This window comes from Macaca thibetana, chromosome 6 (genome assembly GCF_024542745.1).
Source record: "Macaca thibetana thibetana isolate TM-01 chromosome 6, ASM2454274v1, whole genome shotgun sequence".
NCBI classification, from domain to species: domain Eukaryota; kingdom Metazoa; phylum Chordata; class Mammalia; order Primates; family Cercopithecidae; genus Macaca; species Macaca thibetana.
Genome location: NC_065583.1, coordinates 30456842 through 30476577, shown reverse-complemented (window position 1 = coordinate 30476577; position 19736 = coordinate 30456842). Strand labels below are relative to the sequence as shown.

Genomic DNA, 19736 nt, shown 5'->3' with positions numbered 1-19736 from the left:
GTGCCTGTAGTCAAGCTAGTCAGGAGGCTGAGGCAGGTGAATCGCTTGAGCTGGGGAGGCAGAGGTTGCAGTGAGCAGAGATGGCACCACTGCACTCCAGGCTAGGCGACTGAGTGAGACTCTGACTCAAAAAAAGAAAAAGAAGGGAGGCCGAGACGGGCGGATCACGAGGTCAGGAGATCAAGACCATCCTGGCTAACACGGTGAAACCCCATCTCTACTAAAAAATACAAAAAAAACTAGCCGGGCGAGGTGGCGGGCGCCTATAGTCCCAGCTACTCGGGAGGCTGAGGCAGGAGAATGGCGTAAACCCGGGAGGCGGAGCTTGCAGTGAGCTGAGATCCGGCCACTGCACTCCAGCCTGGGCGACAGAGCCAGACTCCCTCTCAAAAATAAAAAAAAAAAAGAAAAAGAAAAAAAGGTAAACATAACAAAGTCAATCAGATTTACCCAGTAAGACCTAAAAGGAACAGAACTAGGAGAGTAGAAATCATGGAGACATTTCAGCTCAATGCCTTCCAGTTCTCCACATAGTCCCTGTTCCCCCAAGACTTAGGGAAAATCTTAGCCATGTGACCATGGGCTTATTGCTCATTTTTGAGTTCAAGGTGATCTCAAGCACAAAACTGAAGCTTTCTCTTTCCTGCTTTGTAGGGTTGTTGGAGGATAAGACCTAAGTTATGTCAAAGGCAGCACATAAGAGGCCCAGGCGCGAGACCCCCTCTTAGTAAATGGTGATATTCACTGTGCTGGTGGGAAGTTGAGGACAGGGGCTCTGTTGTGTTGCCTCTGCGTCCCCACTGGCTGATTATGAGTCCCCCAAGCTGCAGTCAGTAGAGGACAGTCATCAGATGGGGTTGGAAGTGAAAGGCAGAGGACGGATCTGCCTGCAAATAAATGCAGCTCAGCTCAGCTCAGCTTGAGGAAACCCTGCGGTTTCCCTGGCAACCGGCGGCCCGTTGGTACAACTGTGCAGCTCTCACCAGGAAATGGAAACTGTACCCCCTTTCCAGTGTGTGTTGGGGGGAGGAGGGGGCCCACATCTACCCCAGGATATGGCTGGAGGCCAGCTCTGGGTTTCCTCTGACCTGGGGGATGGTAGGGAGAGACAGTGAAGGAAGCCCAAGGCTAGCAGAGAACCAGGGACTGAATGAGACCCAGGAAGTTAGTTGACACAGGCAGAGGGAGGCCTGAGGCCTGTCACCTGCACCTCCAGCCTTGAAGCACTTTCCTCTGGGCTTGTTGCTGGAAATTTCAGCTGCTGGCTGCAGCCCAGGCCCATCTAGAGGAACACCCCTTTCCAAGGAGAGATGGCTCCAAGGAGGTGCTTCCTACTTCTTGGGAAGATATTCTCAGCTCTGAGAGCAGTTTCTATGTGCCTTGTGTGAGTGCACGGTTCATATGTAAAAAGCAAGCTCCTTTCAGAACTAGATGTTCAGACTGCAGTTCTGAGAGCCAGTTCCCCTGCTGATTCCACAGCCCCTCCTCTGAGGGCTCTGGGAAGCTCCTGAGCTAATCATAAATACACCATTTACTCTGGCTTTAAGATGGCTTCTGATCCCTTCCAGAGCAACCCAGACCATACTGCTCAAATTGGCTGAATATTTTACATCCAGCATTTCAGAATCCCAGAAAGGCCCTTAATAATCCACGACTCCTAGGCCGGGCGCAGTGGCTCACGCCTGTTATCCCGGCACTTTGGGAGGCCGAGGCGGGCGGATCACGAGGTCAGGAGATCGAGACCATCCTGGCTAATCCGGTGAAACCCCGTCTCTACTAAAAACTACAAAAAACTGGCCGGGCGAGGTGGCGGGCGCCTGTAGTCCCAGCTACTCGGGAGGCTGAGGCCGGAGAATGGCGTGAACCCGGGAGGCGGAGCTTGCAGTGAGCTGAGATCCGGCCACTGCACTCCAGCCCAGGCGACAGAGCGAGACTCCGTCTCAAAAAAAAAAAAAAAAAAAAAAATCCACGACTCCAAGTCCCTCATTTTCTAGACGGGGTAAAGGCATCTCAGAAAGGGAAAGTGACTTGCCAGGGCCCAGGAAGCAGCCAACATCTCTGCCTAGCAGCCCTGGATCATAACAAGCCGCCACACAACTGTGGGTCTTGGCTGCAATGGGACACCAGGAAGAGTCCAAAGAACAAGACCCCGGTTCTGGTTCCCAGTCTGCCCCATGTAACTTCAGGCAAGCCAGATCCCTCTCTGAACCTTAGTTTCTTATCTCTAAAGTGGGAACAATACATCACTCCCTCTCTGGTAGGATCTATAGTTAGAGGCTTTTAGAGATTTCAACCCAGGATTTTCACAGCAGAATATCAGTCCTAGGAGGGTTATCTCCCAGGCCACAGGATTGCTCCCCATCTCCACCTGCCAATATGCAACGTTCATCATCTTGGTTGAAAGAGCTGTTCAAGACTAGTAAACAGGGTTATTCCAGACCTGTGCCTCTTTCCTCCCAGGAACCCTGATTCTCTCAGATCTAGATGAGATTCATTGTGACGACTTATCATGACTGATCATTCCTGAAACCCACACAAGAGCAGAAAGAATGGTCTGGGTGGCTTTGTGCTGCTCTGGCCACCCCTTGCCTCATCCTTTTGCCTGCAATCAATCATGTTTCTTCCTTCCCCTTTGAGAGCTCCAGGCTGACTCTAGAAGGAAAGGCTCAACCACAGAGATGTGGATAGGGGAAGGGTTTTGTCCAAGTCATGTGAAGGCATGGGCTTTGAGGCACAGATGTTGCAAAGCAGTTTTTTATTTAAGTAAGTTACTTAAACTGAATCTCAATTTCCATGCCTGCAAAATGCAGACAGAAATACCCACAGATACTGAGAAATAAATGAAATAACACATGGAAAACACGTAGCACAGCGCCTGGCACACAGTAAAGGCTCAAGAAACGGTGGCTTTTATTATGATAAGCCCAAACATTTACAATGGAGGCAATGTGGCATTAGAATCAATGCAGGCTTTGTGGTCAATGCCCAAGTTCAAATCCTGACCATGCAAATTCCGAGCTCAGTAACTTGGGCAAGTTATGGAATTTCTCTGCCTCAGTTTCTTCATCTCTGAAATGACACTTTCGTTAAGGTTTCTGCGAAGATTCAATGAAATAAGGCAGGTGAAATACTAAGCATAGCCAGGTACAGATTAAGTGTTTAATAAACGGTGACTTCCGTTGTCACAATCATCATTATTACAGCAGCAGTCTCCAAAGTGGGGTAATGGGTATGACAATCCACTGGGGTGCAGAACAAGAATATCACCACTTTCCAAATGTTTTAATCTTGCCCTTTTATGTTCCATTTTCATTTGTTATACATGTATAAAGTTAAAGAAAATATTAGGGGTGCAGGCTGATAGAGGTGCACAGTCAAAATTTGGATTCAATGGAATTGGGGTGGGGCATGCCAGGAAGAATAGTAACACCAGGCTAAGAAAAAGCATTTCTGTCCTTGAAAGGTAGCTTGGGCTGTGGAGGAACAGAGTGCACTTTTGAGGGAAAGGAGATGTTGAGCGTAAGGGGGTGAAATCAGGTGTGGTAGGAGGGTGATTTAAGAAAAAAGAAATAGTATGGAAAATCATGCAAACAAACAAACAAAAAACCCACCCAGACCTCTGCCTCAGGGGAGTGCCTGAGGGGCTACAGCCTGAGCCACAGTACTCCTCTGCTCACAAGTCTCCAATGGTGCCCCTTAACATTGGGCTTCTAAGCTCAGCAGTCAAGGCCCTTGGTTCTCCTTCCTGACTTCTTTGGCATCACCACCTTCCTCTTCGCCCTCTCTCCCCTGCTAAACCAGGAACGCCTTCCACCAACATTTTTAATCCAGCTTTCCAGAATCTATACCAGTGCTTCTCAATTCTAGCTTCACTAATAGAACCTGGGGAATTTTTCAAAATTACCAAAGATTTAAGGTCAGACCTTAGAGATTCTGACTCAACTGCTGGGGTGAGGTCTGGGCTTTGGTAATTTCTAAAAACTTTCCTAGGTGATTTTCATGGCAACCAAGGAGCCTGAGAACCACTGTTATCTGTTGGATTCAAATACTACCTTTTCTAACAAGCCAGAAGGTATTCCTCCTTGGGTGCTCTGAAACCACCTTGATTTGACTGGCTTTGGTCAACCACTGTGGATTTATCATTTCTCCATTAGATAAGGGCTGCTAGCCTCCAAGGTATCATGGGAAAAAATCTGTACTTCAAAGGAAAACCCTCCAGGTTGTCTGACTCTAGACTTTCATTGTTTTTGAGCTATTTTACAGGTCAGTAAGTTGCAGATAATTGATGGTAACACAAAGTAATTCTAATATATACTCCTTGCCCTCTCTGGTAAAGGTCCAATTGATTTCCCACCCCCTCAGGTAGAAAAACCAGTTTTGTCTCTAATTGTACATTGCTTTCAATACAAAGGTGTCTTTTGAGTTGGTTATAACATCTGCCTGGTGCGGTCATTGATTAATAAGTAGAACAGCACATGATCATTTTTGTATCTGTATGAGTCATAATTTTACCGTTTTTAGAAAATTACTGCATATGCCTCTTTCCTGCACCCCCTCCCACAGGGCGTGGCTCCTAGGATGGTTGGGGGTAAAATGCACTAAATGACTTTCATGCTTTCTTTAGTGACCTCAGCAAATGGAACCATCTACTATTGGTTTTCGAACTGTGCTTTACTCCTCTTTCTATAGCCAGGAGATAAACTAGAGCGGTTAAGTCACTTACCCAACATCAGAAGAAAATCAGTCACTAAGCGGGGGCATGTTTTTCCATAAACATTTATTTGAGCACCTCCTGCAGACTAGGCCCACTGGTAGCAGTTGGGGGTTGAACAGAAAATGAGACAGACAAGGCTCCTGGCCCCACAAAGCTGGTGACGTGGTGATGTTATACAGCAGTTTGCAGTATATATATATAGATCCTATACACAACCCATAACCAAGGAAAAATTGAGTATGTACCATGATAAACAGAAATATACTTTTAAAATATGACATTGAAAGTACATTTAATAAAGAGTCCAATAGTTTCTTCCTGTACCCCCAAAAGATCATCTTCAGTGACTCCTGGGGTATATCCATCCCACTTAGAAGGCCCCTGGCCTATAAAATCTAGATCCTTCCCTCTTTCCCCCTTCTTGCTGGCTTCTCCCCCAGTCTGCAGGAAGACACTCAGGACCCGCTCCATAACCCTCCAGGAGCCTTGATTCTGATGAAGCTGGGGTAAATGCCATCCCCCGGCTCTGTGCATGCGCACACCCCCCAGCTTGACGCACTCGGCTTTCTTAGAGAGCAATGTCTTTTCCTCTCCTGACCCAGAACCATTGATCCTAGGGCTGGACAAGGCCTTAGGAGATCATCTGTCTGCTTCAGGATTGGAACTAGTCTAGCCTAGGTTTGAACTCCAGCTCAGGTCACTTTTGTGAGAGGCAGCAAAGTAGTGTCTCACAGTGTAGAGGCTGGAGCCAGACTGCCTGAGACTGAAGCCTGAGGGCGATATTTAGTAGCTGTGTAGTCTTGTGCAAGTATTGAGCCTCTCTGTGCCTGTTTCACACTTAAAAAAAAAAAAATGATGGGATAAAAATAGCACCTCCCTCATAGGAGTTATGATGAGGATAAAAAAATTAAGACAAGTCTAGAGCTTAGAAGAGGACCTGGCACACAGGAAGCACTATATTTTATAAGCATTTGTCATTATTATTTCTTCCTTAAACTTTTAAGGGCTGGAGTTTCCACGTCTGCAAAATGGGCATTAATAACAGCATCTAACATATCAAGGCTTCAGCCGGGGCCTGGCAAGTTTAAGGGTTTGAGAGATAATAGTGGTTAGCATTTTTTTGTTCTTGTTAATTAACAGGTATTTAATACAGTTCAAGAAAATTGCACCTTTATATCTCATTCCTCTCTGTTTATATTTTTTTCTCTTTTTTTTTTATTATACTTTAAGTTCTAGGGTACATGTGCACAACGTGCAAGATTGTTACATATGTACACATGTGCCATGTTGGTGTGCTGCACCCATTAACTTATCATTTACATTAGGTATATCTCCTAATGCTATCCCTCCCCTCTCCCCCCAACCCACGACAGACCCCAGTGTGTGATGTTCCCCAGTGGTTACCATTTTATTGCTATTATTTAAGGACCTCCAGGACATGGGTTTTTCAGAAGAGGAACCCGATCAGGTCACCTGCCTTCTCAAGCATCACACCCTTTTGAGATAACACAGCACTTTCATATCTGCCATCTTACAGCCTCCTGAAGGTATCAATCTCATTCTCATTTTGCAGATAGGCGGGACGTCCAAGGAACCTATGGACAGTCACTCCTCCATAGCCAGTCTCTGTGGGGGCTTCTCAGCTCCAGGAGAAAAGGGAATGAGGCTGGATTCCAAGGCAAGTTTATAGGCATCAAGACACCCCTCCGACTTCCTCTCCTCTACTGGCAGGAGAAGGGGGACATGCAAGCTCAGGAATCATGGTAGAGACCACATCCTGTGCTTTGTCGCCACCCAGGAAGTATGTCGGAGGGGCTGGGTGGGGTGAGGCTGGTGACTCCACTGGGCCTCCCCAGAAAATCCTAGAATGGTAGAGCAAGAACCATTCAGACCCAACCCATTTTATTAATACCAGTGAGGTGTCCTGCGTATATGTCCTATCCCTGTACAGAGGAAGGGGCTAAGCCCCAGAGGGGTAGTAGGTGTGCCCAGGGCGCCTAGCTGGTTAGTGGCAGGGCAGGGGCTGGGTCTGAGGCTGGATCCTGGCGGCCCAGGGCTCCCTCTGGGTGCTGCAGTGCAGATTTGCCAGTCACTGGCAGCTACCCAACACTGCAGTCTCCCCCGCCTCATCCCAGGAGTCAGTCTCAAGAGGCCAGGCCTTGGGCTTCCCTGGCCCCTCCTCTGCACACTCACGTCTACATTTTGCCCCAGCAACAGCTGGGGCCCTTATCCAGAAACTGCAAATATTTTCTGTATCTCAGCAGATGCCGCCTTAGGAACAAAGGGTAGATAAGGCAAAGAAGGATGGATGAATGATTGTCACAGCTGCAGAGGGGGATGAAAGCCTCTGCCTCCTGCCCTCCCCGGCTCCACCCAACTCCCAGAATCCTAAATTCAAGCAGTTGAATCCTAGAATGTCTGCACTGGAAGTAGCAGGCAGTTCAGCAGACTTTGCTCCAGATGGGGCACAAAGGCTTAGAGAAAGGGCTTGCTCAAGAATCCCCAGCACACCTGGACTGTAACCCGGCTTTCCTCTGACCCCAGGCCAGTGCCCTCTGCATGGCTCAGGGCCTGCTGCTAGAAGGTCAGGGTCCACAGGGGCTGAAACTGGGGCAGCTGTTCACTTCACAATGAAGGGTTAAGCAGGTCAGGATATCCTGTCTGGGTCAGTGGGAGCAATTCCAAGCATGTTTTGGGCAAGGGGAAGGAATGATGGAGAGAAAAGGGCGGACTCTTGGGGGGAAACCAGAGTCCTTTCACAAACCCGGGAGCCATATGTCCAAATTTGGAATTGTCAGAGAAGACCCACTAGAATCTAGGGAAAAGAAGGAGGAGGCAGGAAGCCATGGCCAGATTAATTGTCCCAAAGGACCTCCTGCCCCTTCCCCTTGTAGGGCCTACAAGGGTTGTGCCAGGCTTCCCAAACCTATAATCAAGACTCCCAAACCTGCAATCATTCCATACAGCTGACAAACAAATCAATTTGCAAAGCCATTGTTTCCTTTGAAAGAGACTAGGTTTCTCAACTATGGACTTGGATAAGGAAATCCAGGCTCAGAGAGGGAAAGCCACCGCCCAAGGTCACACTGCAAGAGGGGCTGGGATTCCGATTCAGAGTATTTCGCTCCCATGCTGGTATATGGGGAATCATCTGAAGCCCCCAAACTCTGGGAAGGCCTACACCTCTCAGGGGAAGCAGAAAGAAGGGTAATGCCCCTGCCTCACCATAGGAAGCCTCGGAGCCCCGCTGGGGGACTGCATTCATAGACGAGCAGTGGCCCAAAGGGGATGGGGTCCATGAGGCCTTGAGGTATGTACGGCCAGACGTTCAGCTGTCTGCACGCAGACAGCCCTCCCCCGACACCACACACAAGCCATTTCATAAGCAGCTGGAGGGTCCAACGCTCCAGCTCTCAGCCTTGGGCCTCAGCCACACCCTTCTCTGCGGGTCCTTTGACTGGCGTCCAGCTGACCCAACCCCGGACCTTCAAAGTCCCTTGAGCCCCCCAAGTTAAGGCCGGCAGGACCAGCCCCTGGCTTAGCCCCGGCGCCCCCACCCTCAACCAGACCCTCTGCGGCGCCAGGACTCCCTCCCTTCCCCTCCCCTCCCCTCCCCTAGCCAGGGCGCCCTCCGCCCACGCCTCTCCGCCCCGGCCCCAGATTTGCTTCGCTGAGGCCCCCAGACACACCCAGTCCGCGACACTCTCAGGTTACCGCGCCCTCCCGTCCCCGCTCCAGGCGCGGGGCACGGATCAGCCGATGACTGGGCGCTTATTGCTTGTGTCCCTGCAGCCCTCGGGAAGGGGTTCCCAGAGCGACTCCCCTCTACAGCCTCAGCTCACTCACCGCGCAGCGGAGGCCTCGGGTCGCGGACGGACGCACGGGCGCAGGGACTCGAGGACGCAGCGCTCGCTGGATGGGAGCCCGTTAGCCCAGCAGCAGCCGCAGCGCGGGGCGGGCCGGGAGGACAGCCGTGGGCTCCGAGCCGGACACGTGGCGCGCAGAGGCCAATCCAGAGCGCCCGCCTCCCTCCTCCACCCCACCCCTCCAGCTCCTTTGCTCTTGGAATCTTAGAATGTCACTAACCCGAGGGGCTCGCCGGGAGAACCTCCTCAGTTCCCGGCCCCCGGACCTGAGACCGAGAAGGAGTAGGGGCTTCGGCCAAGGTCACGCGGCCCTTCAGGGCTAAGAAGTCAGGGCTCCTGACTCCCGATTCTGGACACTTCCCCGCAAATCCTTACAACTCGCCAAAGCTTTGTTGAGAAACAGAAAATTGAGGTTTCCCAGGGGCACTTTATCTGCCAGATCAGATTCCCTGCCTCAACAGCTTTATCAGGTCGGTGGCATTATTTACCCACTTTCAGGAGGAGAGCCCAGTCCAGTTCCTGGACCAAGGTCACACAAATAGTGAGTTGCGGAGGCACGCTCCTTCGTGCTCTGGGAAGCAGGGGAAGGCAGGCAGGGAGACCAGCAGTTGTAATTCAGCGCTAGAACAGGAAAAATTGATAAATAGAATACAGAGGAAACAGAATTATTGTCCCCAGGGTATTGGCAAGGCGATGAGGGAGTTAGAAGAATTGGACAGATACCTGTGGAAAGAGTGTTCCAGGCAGAGGAAACTGCTGGAGCAAATGCTCCTAGCAGGGGGCGACCTGGCGCCTCCGAGGATCAGCAGGGGGCCAGTGTGGCTGGAATGGAGTGAGTGGGAGGGAGAGGAGAGATAAGAGGGACCCAATCAGGTGGGACCTCCCGGGCCCTTGAAGGCACTCTGTCTTTTACTTTGAGTCAACTGGGGAGCCATTGCAGGTTAGCAAAGGAAGGACATTATTTTTGGGCAGATGAAATCCACCTACCCGTTATTTTTGGGTAGATGAAATCCACATAACATAAAATTAACCATTTTAAAGTCAGTAATTCAGTGGCATTTTGCACAGACACAATGTTGTGCACCCACCACTTCTATCTAGTTCCAAAACATTCTCATCACGGAAAAAGAAAACCCTATACCCATTAAGCAGCCACTCCTGACTTCCCCTTACCCCTAGTCTCTGGCAGCCACCAATTTGCTTTCTGCTATGGATGTGCCTCTTCTGGATATTTCATACAAATGGAATCACGTGATATGCAACCTTTCTTGTCTGACTTCTTTCATGTGGCATTTATTTGTTTTGTTTTTTGTTTGTTTTTGTTGTTGTTTTGAGACAGAATTTCACTCTTGTCGCCCAGACTGGAGTGCAGTGGTGTGATCTCGGCTCACCACAACCTCCGCCTCCTGGGTTCAAGCGATTCTCCTGCCTCAGCCTCCCGAGTAGGTGGGATTACAGGCATGCGCCACCGCACCCAGCTAATTTTATATTTTTAGTAGAGATGGGATTTCTCCATATTGGTCAGGCTAGTCTTGAACTCCCGACCTCAGGTGATCCACCTGCCTCGGCCTCCCAAAGTGCTGGGATTACAGGCGCGCCTGGCCTCATGTGGCATGTTTTTGAAGTTCATCCACACTGTAGCATGTATCAGCACTCCATTACTTTTTTTTTTTCAGTTGGAGTTTCGCTCTCGTTGCCAAGGCTGGAGTGCAGTGGCGTGATCTCGGCTCACTACAACCTGCGCTCTCCGATTCAAGGAATTCTCCTGCCTCAGCCTCCGGAGTAGCTGCAATTACAGGCATGCGCCACCGCGCGTAGCTAGTTTATTTTTGTATTTAGTAGAGATGGGGTTTCGCCATGTTAGTTAGGCTGGTCTCGAACTCCTGACCTCAGGTGATCTACCTGCCTTTGCCTCCCAAAGTGTTGGGATTACAGGCGCCAGGCCCAGCACTCCATTCCTTTTAATGGCTGAATATTTTTCCATTGTATAAGTACACCGTAGTTTGTTTATCCATCCATCTGTTGATGGATAGTGCATTGTTTCCCCCTTTTGCTCATTGTGAATAGTGCTGCTAATGAACATTTGTATACAAATACTTATTTGAGTACCTGTTTTCAGTTGTCTTTGTGTATTTACCTAGGAATGAAATTGCTGGGTCATATAGTAATTCTACATTTAACTTTTTGAGGAACTGCCAAACATTTTTTTCAGAGTGGCTGCAACATTTTATATTCCAATCAGCCATGTCATGTATGAGGCTTTTAATTTCTCCATGTCCTTGCCAACACTTATATTTTATTTTTTAAAAATTTGTATCCGGCCAGGCACAGTGGCTCATGCCTGTAATGCCAGTACTTCGGGAGGGCCGAGGTGGGTGAATTGCTTGAGCCCAGGAGTTTGAGACTAGCTTGGATAAAGTAGCGAAACTTCATCTCTACAAAAAATTAGCCAGGTGTAGTGGCGCACGCCTGCAATCCCAGCTACTGGAGAGGCTGAGGTGGGAGGATCCCTTGAAGCTGGGAGGTAGAGGCTGCAGTGAGCCATGATCGCACCACTACACTCCAGCCTGGGTGACAGAGTGAGACTGTGTCTCAAAAAAACAAAAATACAAAAAACTTGTGCTCTAGTCATTTTGAAATGGCACCTATAATTGCGTTTTTGATTTTCATTTCCCTTCTGACTAATGATATGGAGCATCTTTTTTGTGTGCTCATTGGCCGCTATTTGTACATCTTCTTTGGAAAAATATCTATTCATGCCTTTTGCTCATTTTTAAATTGGGTTGTTTGTCTTTTTTGTTGTTAAGTTATATGAGTTTTTTATATATTCTGGATAAGACTTTGGCGTTTTTTTGTTTGTTTGAGACAGAGTCTCGTTCTGTTGCCCAGGCTGGAGTGCAGTGGTGCCACGTCGGCTCACTGCAACCTTCGCTTCATGGGTTCAAGCAATTATTTCTGCCTCAGCCTCCCAAATAGCTGGGATTACAGGCACCAGCCACCATGCCCAGTTAATTTTTGTATTTTTTTTTAGTAGAGACGGGGTTTCACCATATTGGCCAGGTTGGTCTTGAACTCCTGACCTCAGGTGATCCACCCACCTTGGTCTCCCAAAGTGCTGGGATTACAGGTGTGAGCCACCGCGCTGGCCAAGACGTATTTTTTAAAGCGTCACTGAAGTCTCCTGTGTTGAGAATACCGAATACTCTTAGGGGGAAGAGTAGAAGAAGGGATCTGCTAGGAGATTTTGCAGTAATCCAGGCAAGAGATGATGGTGGCTCAGCCAGCCTGGTATAAAGGCAGGTGGGGGAAGTGGTTGGAGATGGGATGTATTTGAAGGTTGAACATGATTTCCGAAGGATCGGTTGGGAGGGGAGAAAGAGTCAAGAATGGCTTCAGGGATCCTGGCCTGAGCCACTGGAAGGATGGAGTTGTTATCAACTGAAATGAGCAAGGCTGCAGGGAAAGCAATTTTGGGAGTTAGAAGTGGGGAAAAGATCAGGAGTTTGGTTTTTGACCAGTTTGTTGAACATTTCTATTAGACAACATTTCTATTAGAACATTTCTATTAGACATTTCTGTTAGAACATTTCTATTAGATACTGACAGGAGATGTCAAGTAGGCAGCTGGCTAGTCAAGTCTGGAGTTCAAGAGATGAGATCCTTAAGGCAGAAGAGAACTAAAAATGGAGTCCTAATTTGGGAAAAGCAATCAGGCTGGTGGGACCAAGGGAAAGCAAAAAGAGAAAGCAGATAAGCTGTAAGTCTGCCTTTCTTCATGGACCAGGATGCATAGCCCTCCTGTGCCAATAACTCACAATCTTATCTACGCCCAGCTATCACCAGACCCTCAGCTGATAGAAAAATGCACGCAAGCTCCCTGCACCCTTGATGTTATCGGTACTGCACAAAGCCCTCCAGCACACAGCACAAGCACCATCCTATAAAATCCTTAACCAGACTTTGTTTTCTTGCGGTTAGCTTCTGTTTTGCTAACTTGCCCATTGCACCCTTGCAACGTATTTTCTTTTCTTTTCTTTATTTATTTTTTTTAAGATGAAGTCTCACTCTGTCACCCAGGCTGTAGTGCAGTGGCGCAATCTCAGCTCACCACAACTTCCGCCTCCCGGATTCAAGCGATTCTTCTGCCTTAGCCTCCTGAGTAGATGGGATTACAGGTGCGTGCCACCACACCTGGCTAATTGTTGTGTTTTTAGTAGAGATGGGGTTTCACCATGTTGGTCAGGCTGGTCTCAAACTCCTGACCTCGTGATCCACCTCGGCCTCCCAAAGTGGTGGGATTATAGGCATAAGCCACCATGCCTGGCACCAACATATTTTCATACCTTCTCTAATAAATCTGCCTTTCTTTACCTACAACTGCCTTGGTACCTGCCTGTACCACCAGCCCCAAGTGGTTGCTGATCACCTGTGACACCAAAGACCAAGTCTGAGACACGCTCATGTTACCAGTTGGGGAGAGGCTGGGCCTGGTGACTCATGCCTGAAATTCCAGCGCTTTGGGAGGCTGAGGTGGGTGGATCACTTGAGGCCAGGAGTTCGAGACCAGCCTGACCAACATAGCTAAACCCCATCTCTACTAAAAATACAAAAAATTAGCTGGGTGTGGTGGCGCATGCTGTAATCCCAGCTACTTGGGAGGCTGAGGCAGGAGAATCACTCCCAGGAGGTGAAGATTGCAGTGAGCTGAGATGGCACCATTGCACTCCAGCCTGAGGGACAGAGTGAGACTCTCAAATAAAATAAAATAAAATAAGTTAAAAAAAAAAAAAAGAGTTGGGGAGAAGAAAAGAATTCAGCAAAGGTGACTGGGAAGGCGATTGTAGTAAGATGGGAGGAAACTACTCCAGGAGAATGTGGTAGCAAAGTGAAAAATAAAGGAGTGATCAGGTGTGTCAAATGCTGCTTTTAGGTAAAGTAGGACAAGGTCTACAAATCTATCATTTGTAACAGTGTGAAAGCCAACATATCTCTTGCTGTGAATTGCAGAATGTTGGGGGTAAAGGCCTGATAGGAACTGGTGTAAGATAATAAGCATAAACTACTTATTCCAGGAGTTTTGCTGTGAAGGCCAGCAAGGGAATGAGGCAGTGTCTGGCAAGGGAATTGGTGTCAAGAGAAGGGCTTTTATTTGATTTTTTTAAAGACTGAAGACATAACAGCATATTTGTATGCTGGTGGGAATTATCCGATAGAAAGTAAAAAAAATCGATGGAGGAGAGAGAAGGGAGAATTCCTGCAGCAATGTTTGGAGACAGAATGGGCTGTAGTGTGCAAAGTTAGGGCTATTCTTAATTTGCAATAAAAGTAACTGAAATTTTTGGTCTTTGCCCAAATTCAGCCCACGTGACTGAGGCAGGATTGAAAGCCAGATTCCCTTGACTGCAGAGCCCAGGGCCTTACTTCCTGAGCTGCAGCAGCAGTTAGGACTAAATGCTAATATACTGCTCATTCTCTTTGAGCTAATCATCACTTACTAGAATCAATCCTAAGAGAATAACCTAAAATACAGAGGAAGCTGTAGGCCCAACACCGTTTTATTGTTGTTTTTGGAGACGGGGTCTCGCTCTGTCACTCAGGCTGGACTGCAGTGGTGTGATCATGGCTCAACTGCAGCCTTGGCCTACCTCCCCAGGCTCAGGTGATCCCCTCACCTCAGCCTCCCAAGTAGCTGAGACTACAGGTGTGTGCCACCATGCCAGGCTAATTTTTATATTTTTTGTAGAGATGGTGTGTCACCGTCTTGCCTAGGCTGGTCTCCTGTGCTCAAGCCGTCCTCCTGCCTCAGCCTCCCAAAATACTGGGATTACACCAGCATTGGTATAATGTGAGCCACCATGCCCAACTTTTTTTTTTTTTTTTTTTCTGAAACAGGGTCTCCTTCTGTCCCCCAGGCTGGAGCAGTAGCATGATCTCGGCTCACTTCAGCCTCAACGTCCTGGGCTCAAGCTATCCTGCCACTTCAGCCTATGGAGTAGCTGGAACTACAGGTGTGCACCACCACACCCAGCTAATTTTTTTCATTTTTTTTGTAGAGATGAGGTTTCACTATCCAACACTGTATTTTTAAAATTGGTTTTTATTTCAATAGTTTTTGGGGAACAGGTAGTTTTTTGTTACATGGATAAGTTCTTTAGTGGTAATTTCTGAGACATTAGTGTACCTGTCACCCAAGCAGTGTACACTGTACCTAATGTGTAGTTTTTTATTTCTCCCCCGTCACCCCAGAGTCCCCAAAGTCCATTATATATCATTCTTATGTATTTGTGTCCTTATAGCTTATCTCCCACTTGTAAGTGAGACACATGATATTTGGTTTTCCATTCCTGAGTTGCTTCACTTAGAATAATTGCCTCCAACTCCAATGCAGGTTGTCATGAATGCCATTATTTTGTTCATTTTTTATGGCTGAGTAGTACTCCATGGTGTATATATACTACATATTCTTTTTTTGTTTGTTTTTTAAGATGGAGTCTTGCTCTGTCGCCCAGGCTGGAGTGCAGTGGTGCAATCTTGGCTCACTGCAACCTCTGCCTCCCGGGTTCAAGTGATTCTCCTGCCTCAGCCTCCTGAGTAGCTGGGATTACAGGCACCTGCCACCACTCCCAGCTAATTTTTGTATTTTTTTTTTTTTATTAGAGGCGGGGTTTCACCTTGTTGGCCAGTCTGTTCTCGAACTCCTGACCTCAGGTGTTCCGCCCACCTCGGCCTCCCAAAGTGCTGGGATTACAGGCGTGAGCCACCGCGCTCAGCCCACATTTTCTTTATTTACTCATTGGTCGATGAACATTTAGGCTGGTTCCATATTTTTGCAATCGTAAATTGTGCTGCTATAAATGTGTGTGCAAGTGTCTTTTACATATAATGACTTGTTTTTCTCTAAGTAGATACTCGTAGTGGGATTGCTGGATCAAATGGTAGTTCTATTTTCAGTTCTTTAAGGCATCTCCATACTGTTTTCCATAGTGGTTGTACTAGTTTACCTTCCCTCACCGGCAGCAACACTATATTTTTGAAGTGCAAAAAGGAAACAGCCTACACATCCAGGAGCTGTGGAATTGCAACAAGCCGGGGTCACGCAGCCTTGCTTCCAGCTGGAAACAAACCCTGGAAGGAAGCATATGTGGATTGGAAACACGTGAAGATGACATCATCTTTTTGGCACTTCCCAGGCCCCTTCCTCTGTGGAGTGGCCCGTCTACAGGTGTCTGTAAGGGAGATGGCATGATGCTGTGATTTGGGCTGGAACAATGGACTGAGATTCCAGATTTTCTCACTTCCCTCGTCAGGGCTATAGTTTCTCTGATTATAGGACAAGAAAGTTCAAGATCTCCCAGTTGCCCACTGAGGAAGCTGGAAATGATCAAATATTGCCACCTGCTGGCAAGTTCCAGCTCGGCCTGACTTCCGTCAGAAGACGTATGTTCCCAGAGATGGGTCTCACTTGAAGCTCACTAGAGGAAGGGGCCCCAGGGGATACTGCTCAAATGATGACCTGGAACACCCACTTCCTCCACAAAAAGTCCCCTTAAGACCTTCTCGGTGTCTGGAATTCCTCCATAAGGGTTGAGGATTGTTTGTTTTTATAAGAGAGGAAATAAGAAGTTTCTAACCACTTGGCATGAAACATTATTTTCTACTATGAGGTCTCAGCAACAGGAGGCCAAGCTGTAGGATGGCAGGAGCCCCTGGGAGAAGGATAGGCCTGAAAACAGCTGTAGTTAGAAAAAGCAGGGTAGTACAATGCTTTACAGTACAGCCTTTACATTTAAAAGAAAATGAACGAAAAAGCCCTGGGCTTCTGTTTCCACGACGTCCTAGCTCAGTGACTGTGAACCATTTTTTTTTTTTTTGTCTGAGTTTCTGTTAGCTCAGTTATAATAATGAGTACTATAAAAGTATCCACCTTGTAAGATTGTTATGGAATGCACTGATATGACAACAAATCATTTAGCAGCAACTAGCACATAATAATGAGAATAAATATAAGCGTTACTATTACTATTAATTTAATGGATGAAGTCCTGGCCTATTCATCATAAGAGGTGAGAGCTAGTTCTAACTGGATTCTATTACCTTGCTCTTGAGTTTTGTTTCTATATGTACAGAGAGGGGAATGAGAATGAATTATGTCTTAAGATTCTTTTTGTGTTCAGACATGATGATTCTGAGTCTCTAACCATCTAAGGGTCCATTTCCTGGTTGAAGAGCCTGTTTCAAGACTCTATGACTCTGAGATCCTCTTTCTGGAATTCCAGGGTTCTATAACTCACTCAAAATTCTACTGAAAGGTTCCATTTGCACAAGGTATTCCCTCTGCATGGAATGAAAGTTCTTCCAAGCCTGGAAGAGCTTGCCTCACTAGCTCTTACTGCACATTTTGCCTTAAACAGCCCTTCTCAGAAATTCCTTCCTAATTCATCCTCCAATGTCTTTTATTTTTATTTTATTCTGTTTCATTTTTTATGAGACAGAGTCTCATCCTGTTGCCCAGTCTGGAGAGCAGTGGCATGATCAACCTCCATCACCTGGGCTCAAACGATCCTCCTACCTCAGCCTCCTGAGGAGCTGGGACTATAGGCATGTGCCACCACACCCAACTAATTTTTGTATTTTTTGTAGAGATGAGGTTTTGCCATGTTGCCCAGGATGGTCTTGACCTCAGGGGCTCAAATAATCTGCCTGCCTCGGCCTCGCAAAGTGCTGGGATTATAGGTATAAGCCACTGTGCCCAGCCCTCCACTGTCCTTTTTTATTTATTTAATTTCTGTTTATTTATTTATTGGTAGAGATGGGGTTTTGCCATGTTGCCCAGGCTGGTCTTGAACTCCTGAGCTCAAGCCACCTGCCTGCCTCGTCCTCCTAAAGTGTTAGGATTACAGGTGTGAGCCACTGCGCTCGGCCTCTCAATGGTCCTTTACGCACCCCTTCCCATCGTCTCTAGTAAAATTCTGTTTTTTTCCGTGATCGTACAGATCTTAATTGGTAATTATATTTTTATTTATGTGATTTTGGTTAATGCCTGTCTTCTTTATGTTTCCATTACTAGGTAAAGTAGATAATAACTATTAGCTGAATGAAAATGAATATGAATGAATTCTTCAATTCAAAGATTCCATGAGTGTTTATTGCCACGGTCTTCCATTTCAAACACTCCACACCACCTGCCCCACCTCAAGGTTGACACCTGGGAAGGGAGTGACCTTTCCAGTTTCATAATGTTGCCTGGACCATGTGTGCCCTGCCCGCCTGGTTTCCCACCCCTCCGTTATTGGCCTCTTTGGGATGCCTTGGATTAGAAGAGAAGGCTGAGCCATGTCTCTGCTATTGAAACCAGCCTGCAGCAGCTATTCATTCACAGCATATATTTGTCTAGTGCCCACAAAGTGCCAGGCACTGTGCTAAGGTACTGGGGACAAAGCATGAGCAAAGCAGACCCAGTCCCAGCTTCTGGAGAGCTCAGAGCCTAGAAGCCCAGAGGCAGACATTCATGACTCAATCTCACGAATTCTCATAAAATTACAAACCATGGTAAGTGCTGTGGGATGGAGAGGAACAGGCTGCTCTGAGAGCATACAACAGTTCACAGTCTAGATCCAGGACCTTGGGCTCAAGGGCACAACGGGGCCTTGGGCGGGTCCTACATGAGCATTATCTGAGACACGTGGATACTTTTCTTGTGGAATCTCTGCCCTGGGAAACCATCAGCTAGAACTTGGGTTCAAGGTGGTGGCCTGCCACGCTCCCAGCACTGTCCTTGAGATTTGTAATCCTGTGAGGCTGGAAGCTAAGCAATCACCTCTCAAATCCCTTCCCCTCCTTTTCAGTGGACTTGGTCACTGAAAAGAGAATGGTAAAGCCCTGGAAGGCCAGAACTCTAGTTGTCTGACACTCTCCTTGAACAGGCCAGGAAACTGGGGCCTAATGAGAAGAGGCTGTGCAAGGTCACACAGCAAAGGGCAAAGCGATAACGAGAACACAAGCTCCCCAGCGCCCCATTATCTGCTGCTTTCTACCCTACCTCCCTTGTTCCAAGAATGGTCATTGATTTTATAGAGGGAATACCGTTTCGACCAGAACCTGGAAGGTTTTCCACTGGCTACAAGCAATAGTTAGGACATAAACATTCTGCAGCAGGAGGGCAAGAATCTTACAGCTACATTTGGAGGGGTTTGCCCTCTAGTGGTTACTTAGGACACAAACACACATGAGGGAAAATACATCAGGTGACATGTTTGGGTTGAATAGCATTCTTTCATTTAATAAACATTTTCTTCAAGGAAAATGTAGCTATTTGAGCCTTGAAATGCTAGTTCTTGCATTTTGCAGTGTTGTTTCCAGTAGCAAAAAACTGAAACAATATAAATTTCCTTTCGCAAAGGAATGGATAAACTGTGGTAAAGCCCAGCCTCAGAGTATAACGCAGCATTTAAAAAATAATGAAAGTTGAGACCAGGAGTTTGAAACCAGCCTGGGCAACAGCCTGAGCAACATAGTGAGACTCAGTTGCTACAAAAAAATAAAAAGCCAGGCCTGGTGGTGTGCACTTATGGTCCCAATACTCAGGAGGCTGAAGTGGGAGGATTGCTTGAGCTCAGGAGATTGAGGCTGCAGTGAGCTGTGATCACACCACTGCACTCCAGCCTGGGTAGCATGGTGGTACCCTGTTCCAAAAAAAAAAAAAAGGCAGGGGATGGGGGGGAACAAAGGTAGGTCTGTATAGGGAACTAAAGCACATTGTTGAGTAAAAAAAATGCAAATTTTAAAAAAAACATATACAGTGTAAAACCATTTACAGAAAAAAGAACTCATGAAAATACTGTATTTTGGCCAGGCGTGGTGGCTCAAGCCTGTAATCCCAGCACTTTGGGAGGCCAAGACGGGCGGATCACGAGGTCAGGAGATCGAGACCATCCTGGCTAACATGGTGAAACCCCGTCTCTACTAAAAAAAGTACAAAAAACTAGCCGGGCGAGGTGGCGGGCGCCTGTAGTCCCAGCTCCTCGGGAGGCTGAGGCAGGAGAATGGCGTGAACCCGGGAGGCGGAGCTTGCAGTGAGCTGAGATCCGGCCACTGCACTCCAGCCTGGGCGACAGAGCAAGACTCCGTCTCAAAAAAAAAAAAAAAAAGAAAAGAAA

The 19736-nt window shown here is 47.4% G+C and overlaps 1 protein-coding gene and 2 long non-coding RNA genes across 4 annotated transcripts in view; 1 reads left to right on the top strand and 2 right to left on the bottom strand.

Annotated features, from left to right (window-relative positions):
- Positions 1–8693, bottom strand: part of ANXA6 (annexin A6) — a 58768-nt gene extending 50075 nt beyond the window's left edge. Inside the window, exon 1 of the mRNA XM_050793651.1 lies at positions 8561–8693. The gene's annotated coding sequence lies outside the window, so the exon portion shown is untranslated. The remainder of the gene's footprint in view (positions 1–8560) is intronic.
- Positions 8694–8707: 14 nt separating this feature from the next.
- Positions 8708–16698, top strand: LOC126956624 (uncharacterized). Of its 2 annotated transcripts, none has more exons than XR_007726429.1 (3): positions 8708–9050; positions 14473–14588; positions 15565–16698. It is a non-coding gene; the product is annotated as an uncharacterized LOC126956624 (long non-coding RNA). The 2 variants fall into 2 exon arrangements; XR_007726430.1 differs by lacking the exon at positions 8708–9050 and adding an exon at positions 12573–12755.
- On the bottom strand, positions 8988–9546 carry LOC126956628 (uncharacterized). The gene is made up of 2 exons (XR_007726434.1): positions 9304–9546; positions 8988–9201 (listed from the first exon to the last, which is right to left on the bottom strand). It is a non-coding gene; the product is annotated as an uncharacterized LOC126956628 (long non-coding RNA).
- Positions 16699–19736: the final 3038 nt, after the last annotated feature.